Here is a 15923-nt window from a genome sequence, read left to right as displayed (position 1 = left end):
CTCCTCCCCCTCGTCCTCCCCCTCCTCCTCCTCCTTCTTCCTAGATGTTTTTCTATCAGCTTATCAAGTCTAACGTGAAATAGTGTATGCCTGTGTGTGCATACAAATTGTTTTAATCCATACGTGGGATCATGCTATATGTAGTTTTCTCCAACTTGCTTTTATCATTAACAACATAGCATAAACTTCTTTCCATGGTGGTTAATATAGAGCTGCCTCATTTCTTTTCATGGCTGTGTGATAATCCATGGTATATGATTATATATAATTTTTTTTTTGAGACAGAATCTCACTCTGTTGCCCAAGCTGGAGTTCAGTGGTGTGATCTCAGCTCACTGCAACCTCCACCTCACGGGTTCAAGTGATTCTCCTCCTGCCTCAGCCTCCAGAGTAGTTGGGACTACAGGCACATGCCACCATGCCCAGCTAATTTTTGTATTTTAGTAGAGACGGGGTTTCACCACGTTGGCCAGGTTGGTCTTGAACTCCTGACCTCAAGTGATCCACCTGCCTCAGCCTCCTAAGGTGCTGGGATTACAGGCGTGAGCCACCGCACCCAGCTGATTATATATAATTTAACACTTCCTGTTGCTGGATGTTTTCGTTGTTTCTCTTTTTCTCTTTGATGACAATGCTATAATGAACACCTTTGTATATGTCTTTGTGCCATCTACCTGGCTTTGAGTATTGCCACTGCAGAAAATTCCTGATGTTGGGCCCCAATTAAGCAAGCAGACCCCAAGCTATCTCTGCTGCCCCCAGGACTCCTTTAGACTCTGGCAGAACAGCAGCCTGCCTCAGTTCCCACACTATGATCCTGCACGTGTGATTGAAGACACACCTGTGGCACAGCCTGCCAGAGTTCTGAAAACTGCCCCCTGCCCCATCATGGAGAGGTGCAAAAATTACAGACACATATCCTGTGTCCCTCTGTCCGCTGGGAGGAAGAGCGTCAACTCCTCCGAAAGCAATCTAGCTGGAGAAAGTGTGCAAGTGGATTTCTAGCAATGTTTTTCAGGATTTTTACTCTTTTGTTGGTGGGATGGGAGAGAATCAGTGAGATAGAGGATACAAGGAGCTCAAGTGGCAGTAGCAGTCCAAGCCAGCAGTGTGTATGTGTGTGTATGTGTGTATGTTTTGTGTATATATGCATGTGTGTGTATTATGTGGGTATGTGTGCATGCGTGTGTGCGTGTGTGTGAATGTCTACATATATGTGCATGTGTGCGTGTGTGTATATGTGTGTATGTGTGTACGTGTGTGGGTGTATGTGTGCACATGGGTGTATATGTGTGTGTATGTGTGTTTTTTTATGTGTATGTGTGGTGTGTAGCCATGAACAGAGACAGCCAACCCCTGAAGGAATATGTTGTACTTTTGTCCTTTAATATTTTCAAGCCTGCTGGTCCTGCAAAAAGCAGTAAGAGCTAATGAGAAGCAGGTGTACTTAGGGAAACAGGAAATCTGGTTCCATTTATGACTTCACTGCGGCCTGCCATGGAGTTTTGAGCAGCTTTAGTTTGCTGCTCCGTTTCTCATCTCTGTCTTCTCTGGAGGTGCCATCTGCACCGTTAGGATGCAGGAGTTGGCTTTCTTGCTTTTCCTGAAAACAGTACTAGTGCCATTGGCTGTTAAAAGTGGGATATGGGCCAGGTGCGATGGCTCACACCTGTAATCCCAACACTTTGGGCGGCCGACATGGAAGGACTGCTTGAGCCCAGGAGTTCAAGACCAGCCTGGGCAACATAGTGCGACCTTGTGTCTACAGAAAAGTTTACAACTTAGCCAGGTGTGGTGGCATGCACCCGTAGTCCCAGCTATTCAAGAGCACAGGAGGTTGAGACTGTAGTGAGTTCTGAGCTTTGCCATTTGTGTGAGATGTTTGCTGCATCTGGCCTGCCCACTTAGAAACTGTCTTCTTCCTTACTTTCTGGACACACAGAAAGAGCATATGTTTGTAGTATTAAAGGCAGAGGATGAACTTCCTGTGTGGCAGCTCTCCTGAAATGTATTCTTGCACTCAAAATGCAATGGCAGATGTTGAGCTGCTCTCACAACCCTTCAGAAAGTCTTCGGGGAATGCTGGTGTGCTCTCTGTCAGAGCATAAGAGTAAATAAGCCTGCTGCACCTTTAAGCAGGGATGAGCTAAGTTTTGGTAGTATTAAAGTCGGCTCATGTAAAAGTAATTTGTGTAAACAAATCAGGATTTAAAACAACTTTTTATTGAAGTGTAACATATATGCATCAAAGAGCACACCTCATCAGTGTACAGCTTCGTGAATTTTTACAAACTGAACTCATTACATAAGCCAAGAAGTAGAACACTAGCGGCACCCTAGCCAACACCCTCATTCCCCTCCCAGTTACTAGTCCTGTGGGTTATAAACACTCACCTACATTCTAAACATTTTTTTTTTTTTTTGAGATGAAGTCTTGCTCTGTCGCCCAGGCTGGAGTGCAGTGGCATGATCTCGGCTCACTGCAACCTCTGCCTCCTGGGTTCAAGCGATTCTCCTGCCTCAACCTCCCGAGTAGCTAGGACTACTGGCACATGCCACCATGTCCGGCTAATTTTTGTATTGTTAGTAGAGATGGGGTTTTGCCATGTTGGCCAGGCTGGTCTTGAACTCCTGACCTCAGGTGATCCACCCACCTCGGCCTCCCAAAGTGTAAATTCTAAAACTTTATATTAATTTTGCCTGCTTTTGAACTTTGTATATAATGTATTTGTAGAATTTATTCACATTGCACATAGATCTTGTTATTTATTCTCATTACTATATGGCATTCCGTTATATAAATATACCATGTATTTATCCATTCTATGTGGATGGAATTTGAGGTTTTCTTCAGTTTGGGCTATTACAAATTATGAACTATCTTGTACCTGTCTTTTGGTGCTCGTGTGCATGCATTTCTGTTGGCCAGATTCCTAAAAGTAGAACTTCTGTGTCACAGTGTAGGCATACAGTCAGTTGGTGGACACCGGAAATCGCAGTGTATGAGAGTTAGGAACATGTTTTTGATAGGAGAAAGAACACAAGGCTAAAATCAGGCCCCAGGCTTCTGGTCCCCTCCCAGGGTTGGCTTACAGGGAAGCCAAAGCAAACCACCTACCCTCTGTGTCTCCTCAACTGTAAATTGGAAATAATTAGTACCTGCTCTGTTCCTTGTGGGATGGGACAACCTTCCACAAAGACTCGCACTGCACAAATGTAGGCTGTCATTAAAACAGAAGCAGAGGAGGAGGGAGATTTTAACGATTAATGAGAACTAAAGAATAACTATACTTATGTGAATTTCCTCCTCCAATTAAGAATCCACAGATTAGATGAACTGCTGTGGTAGGCAGCGTTGTTTTGCCAGAGGGGCCTGCAGTATTATTCTCTCAAATCACAACACAAAGTGCAACCTTCTAAACCTGTCCTCTCTATTTTGTTACAAGATTCCTCAGCTATCTGGAGGTCTAGGGTTCCTCCCAGTTTCTTCTCTCAATCTCTAAATACCCCAACTTCCTCCTTCCCCCAGCATCAGCCTGTGTTTGCCTGATCTGGAAAAACTGGGCTCTGCCTTGTTGGACCAGATATAGCACACTAGGAAAGCCAAAGGATAAAATCATTCCATGTCTTCTTATTATTATGTTTAACTTTTTTTAAAAGATGGGGTCTCACTATGTTGCTCAGGCTGGTCTCGAACTCCTGGGCTCAAGCAATCCTCCCATCTTGGCCTCTCAAAGTGCATGGATTACAGGTGTGAGCCACTGTGCCCTGCCCTTCTTGCATTATTGAACATAAATGTTAAGTATTGCCAATGAGGTGCTTTGGTCCCACAGTGATACTAAAATTTCACAGGCGTTTATTCTATCAAAGGTTGTGCTAAGCTAAATCAGAGGCTGTAAAAAATAATAATTAGGCCGAGGCAGGTGGATCAACTGCGGTCGGGAGTTTGAGACCAGCCTAGCTAACATGGAGAAACCTCGTCCGAGCTAAAATACAAAATTAGCTGGGCATGGTGGTGCATGCCTGTAATTCCAGCTACTCGGGAGGCTGAAGCAGGATAATTGCTTGAACCTGGGAGGCAGAGGTTGCAGTGAGCCAAGATTGCATCATTGCACTCCAGCCTGGGCGACAAGAGTGAAATTCCATCTCCAAAAAAAAAAAAAAAAAAAAAAGGTAATTAATTGAAAGTAGCGTCCAAATCTCATCCATCCTATTGGTTTCCACGTACATAGTCATACGAGTAGGAGGCAGTGCCCTCTTCTGGCCAATGCTACACTTGCATGGCTGTGGCTAAAGGATTGCCAACCCATGAGGACTGGTTTTTCACTTGCGGCAGGCTCATCTTGGGGTTATTATCAGTCTTGAGTGAATCACATTTGAGGATTCATCCTCCCCTTTCTCTTCCAAGAAGAAAAATGAAATCCGTGATGGCTAATTTTATGCGTCAACATGGCCAGGCTAGGGTGCCCAGTCGTTTGGTCAAACACTAGTCTAGATGTTGCTGGGAATATACTGTTTTTTTGTTTGTTTGCTTTTTGTTTTTTTGAGACGGAGTCTCACTCTGTCGCCAGGCTGGGGTGCAGTGGCATGATCTCAGCTCATTGCAACTTCCACCTCCTGGATTCAAGCAATTCTCCTGCCTCAGCCTCCCGAGTAGCTGGGTCTACAGGCGTGTGCCATCATCTCCAGCTAAATTTTTTTTTTTGTATTTTTAGTAGAGACGGGGTTTCACCATGTTGGCCAGGATGGTCTCGATCTCTTGACTTCGTGATCTGCCCACCTTGGCCTCCCAAAGTGCTGGGATTACAGGCGTTAGCCACCAAGTCCAGCCCATTTGTTTTTTGTTGTTGTTGTTGTTGTTTGTTTGTTTGTTTTGAGATGGAGTCTCGCTCTGTTGCCAGGCTGGAGTGCAATGGCATGATCTCGGCTCATTGCAACCTGTGCCTTCCAGGTTCAAAAGATTCTCGTGCCTCAACCTCCTCAGTAGCTGGGACTACAGGCGCACGCCACCATGCCCAGCTAATTTTTGTATTTTTAGTAGAGACGGGGTTTCACCCCATTGGCCAGGATGGTCTGGATCTCTTGACCTCGTGATATACCTGCCTTGGCCTCCCAAAGTGCTGGGATTACAGGCATGAGCCACAGCGCCTGGCTGAAGATATTGTTTTAGATGTGATGAATATTTAAATCAGTAGACTCTGAGTAAAGCAAATTACCCTTCATAATGTGGGTTGGCTTCATCCACTAAGTTGAAGGCCTTAAGAACAAAGACTGAGGTTTCCTGGAAAAAAATCCATTCTGCCTCAAGACTGAAATATAGAAGCCCTACCTGAGTTTCCAGAGGGCAGATTTTGCATTTAAGATGGCAACACTAAGTCTTCCCTGAATTTCTGGCAAGCTGGCCTGCTCTGCAGATTCCAGACTTACCAGTTTGCACAACTGGGTTAGTCAATTCCTTAAAATAAATCTGAGTGTGTGTGTGTATCCCTATGTGTTCAGTTTCTCTGGAGAACCCTAACTGATACAAAACCCAACTCCAAAACCTATTTTGTGTCAGTGACATCATATTTAAATAACTATCAAGGGACCTGATGTATAGCAGTTGACCTTCTGGGTTCCAGTTTAAGTCCCAGCCCCACCCCACTTACTAGTTTCATGAACTTTTACTTAATCATGTTTAATCTTGGTTTCTTCATTTGTGTAAGGGAGAAAATGGTAGTATTTGGCCAGGTGCAGTGGCTCACACCTGTAATCCCAACACTTTGGGAGGCTGAGGCAGGCGGATCGCTTGAGCTCAGGAATTCAAGACCTGCCTGGGCAACATGGCGAAACCCCGTCTCTACAAAAAATACAAAAATTAGCCGGGCATGGTGGCACATGCCTGTAGTCCCAGCTACTCAGGAGACTGAGACGGGAGAACCACTTGAGCCCAGGAGGTGGAGGCTGCAGTGAGCCGTTTTTGTGCTACAGCACTCCAGCCTGGGCGACAAAGTGAGACCCTGTCTCAAAAAAAGAAAAAAAAGAAAATAGTAGTATTTGCTGAATAGGCTGTTGTAAAGATTAAACAAGAAAACACATGCACTTAGAATAGTATCTCACTCAGAGTAGGTAGTCAATAAAAGTTAGTAGTTACTAAAATTATTGTGGGAAGCTGTCACAGAAGGGTAATTTACAAAGTGAGGAAAGCTAGCTAGTTTAGTTCACTTTCCTCCCCCACATTTCTCTCCCAAAACTCTCAGGTACAGACACAGGCAGCCTCTGTTTTTCACTACAACCTATTCCTGGGGTATATTATAAATGTATATCACACATTTCTTCTAAAGTGTCCTATCTCTTCCCATAGGAATCAATCAAATTTAAAAGTTGGGTTCCAAGACTGTACTTTTAGGGATCATTTCTATAGTTTTTTTTTTTTTTTACTAGAGAAGTTTCTCTGAAGGTGTAGAGCAAAAAAAAAAAAGGGTTCCAAATTCCAAATTGAGGACAAAATCATCGACGAAAGCATTATTATGTCACAAAGGCAACTTCAGTACATCTTGGCAGTCATTTAAAACAATAAAGTTATTTTTTAAGTCTTTTTTTTTTTTTTTTTTTTTTGAGACGGAGTCACTCTGTCACCCAGGCTGGAGTGCAGTGGTGTGATCTCGGTTCACAGCAAGCTCTGCCTCTTGGTAAGAGGTGAAGCCAGCTGAGCTTCTGGGTCGGGTGGGGCCATGGAGAACGTTTGTGTCTAACTAAAGGATTGTAAATGCACCAATCGGCGCTCTGTGTCTAGCTAAAGGATTGTAAATGCACCAATCAGCACTCTAAAATGGACCAATCAGCACTCTGTAAAATGGACCAATCAGCAGGATGTGGGCATGGCCAAATAAGGGAATAAAAGCTGGCCACCCAAGCCGGCAGTGGCAACCCTCTTGGCTTCCCTTCCACGCTGTGGAAGCTTTGTTCTTTTCGTTCTTCACAATAAATTTTGGTGCTGCTCACCCTTTAGGTCTGCACTACCATTGTGAGCTGTTAACACTCACTGTGAAGGTCTGCAAAGGTCTGCGGCTTCACTCCTGAAGTCAGCAAGACCACAAACCCACCAGAAAGAAGAAATTCCAGACACATCTGAACATCTGAAGGAACAAACTCCGGACACACCATCTTTAAGAACTGTAACACTCACCACGAGGGTCTGTGGCTTCATTCTTGAAGTCAGCGAGACCGAGAACCCATGGGAAGGAACCAATTCCGGACGCACTGGGTTCACGCCATTCTCCTGCCTCAGCCTCCAAAGTAGCTGGGACTACAGGTGCCCGCCCACCATGCCCGGGTAATTTTTTGTATTTTTAGTACAGACGGGGTTTCACCGTGTTAGCCAGGATGGTCTCGATCTCCTGACCTCGTGATCCACCCGCCTTGGCTTCCCAAAGTGCTGGGATTACAGGTGTGAGCCACTGCGCCTGGCCTTTTTTTAAGTCTTAATATGGGATTTCCATAAAACTTAATCCATACTCCACAATGCAACTTTTTATAATCAATAAAATTGGCAGGTTTGTTTGCTTCCTAACAATTTAGAAGGACTTTCAGAAAATTTGGCTGGTCAAAACCTATTTTTACATCTAGCCAAATGGTTATCTCTAGATGAAGGGATTTGGGTTCATTTATATTTTCTTTTTCTTTTTCTTTTTTTTTTTTTGAGATGGAGTCTTGCTCTGTCACCCAGTCTGGAGTGCAGTGGCGCGATCTCGGCTCACTGCAGGCTCTGCCTCCTGGGTTCACGCCATTCTCCTGTCTCAGCCTCCCCAGCAACTGGGACAAGAGGCGCACGCCGCCACGCCCGGCTAATGTTGTTGTTGTTGTTGTTGTTGTTGTTGTTGTTGTTGTATTTTTAGTAGAGACGGGGTTTCACCGTGTTAGCCAGGATGGTCTCAATCTCCTGACCTCGTGATCTGCCCGCCTCCACCTCCCAAAGTGCTGGGATTACAGGCGTGAGCCACCATGCCTGGCCATTTATATTTTCTTTTTTCTTTGCGTTTAATTCAGCAATGCACCAGAAGGACTGACGAGACTCACTGGTTGGCCAGGCGTGGTGACTCATATCTGAAATCCCAGTACTTCGGGAAGCCAAGGAGGGTGGATTCTTTGAGCCCAGAAATTCGAGACCAGGCTGGGCAACATGGCAAAACCCTGTCTCTACAAAAAATTAGGTGTGGTGCCACACACCTGTGGTCCCAGCTACTCGGGAGGCTGAGGTAATAGGCTCACTAGAACCTGGGAGGTTAAGGCTGCAGTGAGCCAAGATCCTGCCACTGTACTCCAGCCTGAGTGGCAGAGCAAGACCCTATCTCAAAAATAAATTTTAAAAAAGAACCAATGGCAGGTTATATACTTACTACTAAGATTTATTATAGCAAAGTATACATAGCAAAAGCAGCAGGAAAAAGACATGCATCAGCAGGGTCCAGAGAGGTTCAACACAGGTTTCCAATGTCTTCCGTTGTCTGAGGCCACACAGGAGTACTCGCTGTCTCGAGCAGTTAACTACAGGGACATGTGTGGAATGTCTTTGCCCATGAAAGCCTGTCTGAATCTCAGAGTCCAAGGCTTTTATGAGGAGCTGGTAATGTAAGTATATCCTGCTATGCAATTAGCCATGGCAAGCAAAACTCAGGACCCTAACAATGAAACCTCAATCTTGTTGTTTATGGAAAGCAACCTGACAAACCAGTATGGCATGGTTCGTTGCTCCAGTTGTATATAACAAAATCACCAATCAATAACACAAAGAACTCTCTAAGGACTATATTCCCAGTGATTGGCCAAGGGCTAATCATGGTTCCCTTGGAGACCTGCAAGGTTATGCAACCTGACCTACTGTGTTAACTCTTTCCTCACAGTCTGTATTTTCTAAAATGTCTATAATTAACATATATTACTTTTATAATCAGAAAAGTAACTATTAACATAAAGGCATCCAAACATAATGATTTTCTTTTTAGTTATTTAATGATGCTGCTTTGTAAGCTCAGTACATTTTCTTGTAGTCAGCAGAGCTGCTAAGAGTATAGTCACCCTACTAGACATTTCATAGATGCCCATCAGAGCCTTTATATGCTTTGGGAAAAACCATAAAAACAGGCATGAAAGAGCATATGAAACCTAGGAGGAACCACAGCAACATCTAGTTCCACTTCCCCATCTTAGAGATGAGGAAATGGGAATTCTGAACAGTGAAAGGACTCTCCCCAGGTTCTAAACCTTAGGGTTTTCAATTAAAAACCTGTCTTGGAATTGCTGAAATGTTTGCTCAGTTGCTTCTGAATGTCTTTACCATGGAAAAAGCTGGAGCCCTGAATGATGAGCTCACCTGGACCAAGCACACATAGTTTGTCCTCCTTCAGTCTGGGTAGTGACTTCCCTTCCTCCCACGCCTGACAGGATCGCATGTCAAGAGCATTGCCAATGCTATTGGGTCAATGTTCCAGCTTGGAACCTAACAAGAGGATAGGTTCATCTTCACTAAATTTTCCTTTTCTTTCACCTTCATTTACTCTCTTGTAAGTTGCAGGGAGGTGCAAATTCCTTTTAGGTCTCCCAGAACCAGGTCTTACAGTGGTTATGACTTCAGGTAGTAAAGTCAAATGGTCCAGGATTTGAATTCTGTTTTTGCATCTACTTGTATGATTTGGCTTATGTGATTTGAGTGAGTTACTTGGGGAAGTTAATAAAAATAGTAGTACCTTCCTCCTAAGGTTACTGGGAAGAGAAAAGGAATGTCTTTCATGTAATAACTCTCAACTAGCATAGGGCTTGGCATATAGTAAATGTTCAAAAATATTAGCTGTTATTTTTTAAATAGATGCTCCGTTTATTTTGGAAAATTCTATTCTCTGATTTTTAAGACCATTTTATTGAAGTAATTGACATGCAGTATAAACTGAACACGTTTAAAGTATAGAATATCATGTTTTGACATGTATACACCCATGAAACTATCACCATAATCAAGTTAATGAACATATCCATAACCCCTAAAAGCTTTCTTTTTTTTTTCTTTTTTTTTTTGAGATGGGGTCTCGCTCTGTCACCCAGGTTGGAGTGCAGTGGTACGATCTTGATGCACTGCAACCTCCACCTCCTGGATTCAAGTGATTCTCCTGCCTCAGCCTCCCAAGTAGCTGGGATTACAGGTGCCTGCCACCATGCCCGGCTAATTTTTTTTTTTTTTTTTTGAGACGGAGTCTCGCTCTGTTGCCCAGGCTGGAGTGCAGTGGCCTGATCTTGACTCACTGCAAGCTCTGCCTCCCAGGTTCATGCCATTCTCCTGCTTCAGCCTCCCGAGTAGCTGGGACTACAGGCACCTGCCACCATGCCTGGCTAATTTTTTGTATTTTCAGTAGAGACAGGGTTTCACCGTGTTAGCCGGGATGGTCTCAATCTCCTGACCTCATGATCTGCCCGCCTCGGTCTCCCAAAATGCTGGGATAACAGGCGTGAGCCACTGTACCCGGCCTTAATTTTGTATTTTTAGTAGAGATGGCGTTTCGCTATGTTGGTCAGGCTGGTCTTGAACTCCTGACCTCAGGCGATCCACCCACCTCGACCTCCCAAAGTGCTGGGATTACAGATGTGAGCCACCGTGCCTGGCCAAAGTTTTCTTATACCTGTCTATAATCCCCTTCTTTGTCCTCAGGTAACACTATCTACTACCTGTCTCTACAGATTAGCTTGCATTTCCTAGAATCTTACTTATATAATTGGAATAATATAGTATATACCGTTCTTTTGGCTTTCTTTATTCAGCTATGTTGTGAGATTCATTCATGTTGTTTAGAGTATCAGTTACTAAGTAGTATTCCATTTTTGGCTATATCAAAATTTGTTTGCCCATTTACCTATTAATGGACATTTTGCACTGTTTCCAGTTTGGAGATATTAGATATAAAACTTCTATAAACATTTATATATAAGTCTTTGTATGGATATACACAAATGATCTCTGACTTAACATTGATTCGACTTACGATTTTTCAACTTTACAATGTTGTGAAAGCAATATGCATTCAGTAGAAACTGTCCTTCAAGTACCCATACATTCATTCTGGTTTTTACTTTCAGTACAGTATTCAATAATTTACATGAGATATTCAACATTTTATTATGAAATAGGCTTTGTATTAGATGATTTTGCCCAACTGTAGGCTAATGTAAGTGTTCTAAGCACATTTAAGGTAGGCAAGACTAAGCTATGGTGTTTGGTAGGTTAGGTGTATTAAATGCATTTTCAACTTACGATATTTTCTTTCTTTTTTTTTTTTAATTTATTTTTTTATTGATAATTCTTGGGTGTTTCTCACAGAGGGGGATTTGGCAGGGTCATGGGACAATAGTGGAGGGAAGGTCAGCAGATAAACAAGTGAACAAAGGTCTCTGGTTTTCCTAGGCAGAGGACCCTGCGGCTTTCTGCAGTGTTTGTGTCCCTGGTTACTTGAGATTAGGGAGTGGTGATGACTCTTTAACGAGCATGCTGCCTTCAAGCATCTGTTTAACAAAGCACATCTTGCACCGCCCTTAATCCATTTAACCCTGAGTGGACACAGCACATGTTTCAGAGAGCACAGGGTTGGGGGTAAGGTCACAGATCAACAGGATCCCAAGGCAGAAGAATTTTCCTTAGTACAGAACAAAATGAAAAGTCTCCTATGCCTACTTCTTTCTACACAGACACGGCAACCATCCGATTTCTCAATCTTTTCCCCACCTTTCCCGCCTTTCTATTCCACAAAGCCACCATTGTCATCCTGGCCCGTTCTCAATGAGCTGTTGGGCACACCTCCCAGACGGGGTGGTGGCCAGGCAGAGGGGCTCCTCACTTCCCAGTAGGGGCGGCCGGGCAGAGGCGCCCCTCACCTCCCGGACGGGGCGGCTGGCCGGGTGGGGGGCTGACCCCCCCACCTCCCTCCCGGACGGGGCGGCTGGCCGGGCTGGGGGCTGACGCCCCCACCTCCCTCCCGGACGGGTTGGCTGGCTGGGCAGAGGGGCTCCTCACTTCCCATTAGGGGTGGCCGGGCAGAGGCACCCCTCACCTCCCGGACGGGGCGGCTGGCCGGGCGGGGGGGCTGACCCCCCCCCACTCCCTCCCGGATGGGGCGGCTGGCCGGGCGGGGGGCTGACCCCCCCACCTCCCTCCCGGACGGGGTGGCTGGCCGGGCAGAGGGGCTCCTCACTTCCCAGTAGGGGCGGCCGGGCAGAGGCACCCCTCACCTCCCGGATGGGGCGGCTGGCCGGGCGGGGGGCTGACCCCCCCACCTCCCTCCCAGACGGGGTGGCTGGCCGGGCAGAGGGGCTCCTCACTTCCCAGTAGGGGCGGCCGGGCAGAGGCACCCCTCACCTCCCGGATGGGGCGGCTGGCCGGGCGGGGGGCTGACCCCCCCACCTCCCTCCCAGGTGGGGCGGCTGGCCGGGCGGGGGGCTGACCCCCTCACCTCCCTCCCGGATGGGGTGGCTGGCAGGGCAGAGGGGCTCCTCACTACCCAGTAGGGGCAGCCGGGCAGAGGCGCCCCTCACCTCCCGGACGGGGCGGCTGGCCGGGCGGGGGGCTGACCCCCCCACCTCCCTCCCGGACAGGGTGGCTGCCGGGCGGAGAGGCTCCTCACTTCTCAGACGGGGCGGCTGCCGGGCGGAGGGGCTCCTCACTTCTCAGACGGGGTGGTTGCCAGGCAGAGGGTCTCCTCACTTCTCAGACGGGGCAGCCGGGCAGAGACGCTCCTCACCTCCCAGACGGGGTCGCGGCCGGGCAGAGGCGCTCCTCACATCCCAGATGGGGCGGGGGGGCAGAGGCGCTCCCCACATCTCAGACGATGGGCGGCCGGGCAGAGACGCTCCTCACTTCCTAGATGTGATGGCGGCCGGGAAGAGGCGCTCCTCACTTCCTAGATGGGATGGCGGCCGGGCGGAGACGCTCCTCACTTTCCAGACTGGGCAGCCAGGCAGAGGGGCTCCTCACATCCCAGACGATGGGCGGCCAGGCAGAGACACTCCTCACTTCCCAGACAGGGTGGCGGCCAGGCAGAGGCGGCAATCTCGGCACTTTGGGAGGCCAAGGCAGGCGGCTGGGAGGTGCAGGTTGTAGCGAGCCGGGATCACGCCACTGCACTCCAGCCTGGGCACCATTGAGCACTGAGTGAATGAGACTCCGTCTGCAATCCCGGCACCTCGGGAGGCCGAGGCTGGCAGATCACTCGCGGTTAGGGGCTGGAGACCGGCCCGGCCAACACAGCGAAACCCCGTCTCCACCAAAACCAGTCAGGCGTGGCGGCACGTGCCTCTCGGCAGGCTGAGGTGGGAGAATCAGGCAGGGAGGTTGCAGTGAGCCGAGATGGCAGCAGTACAGTCCAGCCTCGGGTCCGCATGAGAGGGAGACCGTGGAAAGAGAGGGAGACCGTGGGGAGAGGGAGAGGGAGAGGACAAAGTGTCATTCTTGTCGCCCAGGCTGGAGTGCAATGGCACGATCTCAGCTCACTGCAACCTCCGCCTCCCAGGTTTCAAGCAATTCTCCTGCCTCAGAATGCTGAGTAGCTGGGATTACAGGTGCGCGCTACCATGCCCGGCTAATTTTTGCATTTTTAGTAGAGACAGGGTTTCACCACGTTGGCCAGACTGGTCATGATCTCCTGACCTCAGGTGATCTCGATATTTTCAATTTATGATGGGTTTATTGGGATGTAACCATATTGTAAGTCGAAGACCACCTCTACTTATATTTCTCCTGGGAGTAGAATGAGTGGGTCATTAGGTAGGTATATGTTTAACTTTTTAAGAAACTGACAAATTGTTTTCCAATTGGTCATGCCATTTTACATTCCCACCAGTAGTGTAGGAGAATTCCATTGTCTACATCCTCACCAACAGTTGGTACGGTCAACGTTTTTAATTAAATTAATTTTATTTATTTATTTATTCATTTTTATTATTATTATTATTTTTTTTTTTTTGAGACAGGAGTCTCACTCTGTCACCCAGGCTGGAGTACAATGGTACAATCATGGCTTACTGCAGCCTCAACTACCCAGTCTCAAGTGATCCTCCCACCTCAGGTTCCCAAGTAGCTGGAACTACAAGCACATGCCACCACACCAGACTAAGTTTTTCTATTTTTCATGGAGACAAGATCTCACTATGTTGCCCAGGCTGGTCTCAAAATTTTGGGCTCAAGTGATCCTCCCACCTTGGCCTCCCAAAGTGCTGAGACTACAGGCGTGAACTACCACGCCCAGTCCTGTTTTTAATTGTATGCATTCTAGTAAGTGTGTAGTGGTATCTCTTTGTATCTCTCTCCCCAAGCCCTGGCAGCCACCAACCCACCTCTATAGATTTGACTATTCTGAATATTTTATATACATAGAATCGCACTATATGCAGCCTTTTGTGACTGGTTTCTTTCACTTAGCATAATGTTTTCAGGGAGCATCAAGTTATAGCATGTATGAGAATTTCATGTCCATTTATGGCTGAATAATATTCCATTGATGGGAATACCACATTTTGTTTATCCATCAGTTGATGGACATTTAGGTTGTTTCTACTTTTTGGCTGTTATGGACAATGCTGCTGTCAACATTTGTGCACAGGTGTTTGTGTGGACATATATTTTCATTTTTCTTGGGTGTATATCCCTAGGAGTAGAATTGTTGGTCATACAGTAACTTTATGTTTAACCTTATGAGGAACTTCCAGGCCAGTGGTGAGGTTCAAGCAAGGGAAGGAGGAGGTTCTGGGTCAATGGTACATATTTGCTCTATTGGAGAGAAGCAATTGGCCAAAATTGTAGCTTGTCATTAGTCTGTTGAACAGCCATGGATTTTCATTACTTGGGCAGAGAACACATGAAGCCAGGCTAGATATCACCAATGGGTGACCATATTAAAGACTTGTGAATATTGGTATTTAATGTATCACTATTTAGTGCCCAGGTCCCCCTTATGTATGTTTATTACCACGTGTACTCTTGGTTCTCCCAGCTTTTTTCATCTGTGTTTAACCCACACATTTTCTATATGCCAATTACTGATTTATACTTGATATCTTATGAGTTCATCCCATTTCTTCTATAAAATAATTGAATATTTTGAAACTATATATCAAATGCATATTAAACCCTTCCCCTCTGTTATTCATTTCTCCATGACACCACACTTACTTTGCACACAATGCTGAATAAATGTTAAATAAAAAATAAGCAGGGTGGGACCTGTAATCCCAGCACTTTGGGAGGCCGAGGCAGGAAGATTGCTTGAGCCCAGGAGTTTGAGACTAGCCTGGGCAACATGACAAAAACCCATCTCTACTAAAAATACAAAAATTAGCTGGACATGGTGGCACACACTTGTGGTCCCAGCTACTTGGGAAGCTGAGGTGGGAGGATCACCCAAGCCCGGGAGGCGGAGGTTACAGTGAGCCGAGATTGCGCCACTGCACTCCAGCCTAGGCGACAGAGTGAGACTTTGTCTCAAAAAAATATTAAAATAAAAATGAGCAATAATCGCAGGTAGTCCTGCCATAGAAATAAGCAGTTATTCAAACAAAAATTTCCTGTGATTAAGTACTTGGGAAATACTGGTTTTTTGTTGTTTTTGTTTTTTTTTTACTATAGGACTTGCTAGCCCCTTAATGTACTAATGTGGTGGTACTTCTTCATGAATGGATTTCACATTCAGTGTCCTCAAACTTACTGATCCATGGAACCCTTTACTCAAGGTGCAGCTCTAGAAATTGGTGTTGTATAAAATACACCTTGGGAAATGCTGCCTTGGGGATTGCTCTGTGCAAGGCCTTGGAAGTATAGCTGTTTACTACAGCAGCCATAGACTGAACAGCTGAACTGAAATTCCTCCGGGTACCTTTTATAAAGTATAAACATCCCACTTTTCTGGTTTGTT

The sequence above is a fragment of the Pan troglodytes genome, chromosome 15 (assembly GCF_028858775.2).
Source record: "Pan troglodytes isolate AG18354 chromosome 15, NHGRI_mPanTro3-v2.0_pri, whole genome shotgun sequence".
Classification (NCBI taxonomy): Eukaryota; Metazoa; Chordata; class Mammalia; order Primates; family Hominidae; genus Pan; species Pan troglodytes.
This window is presented reverse-complemented; position numbering follows the sequence as displayed.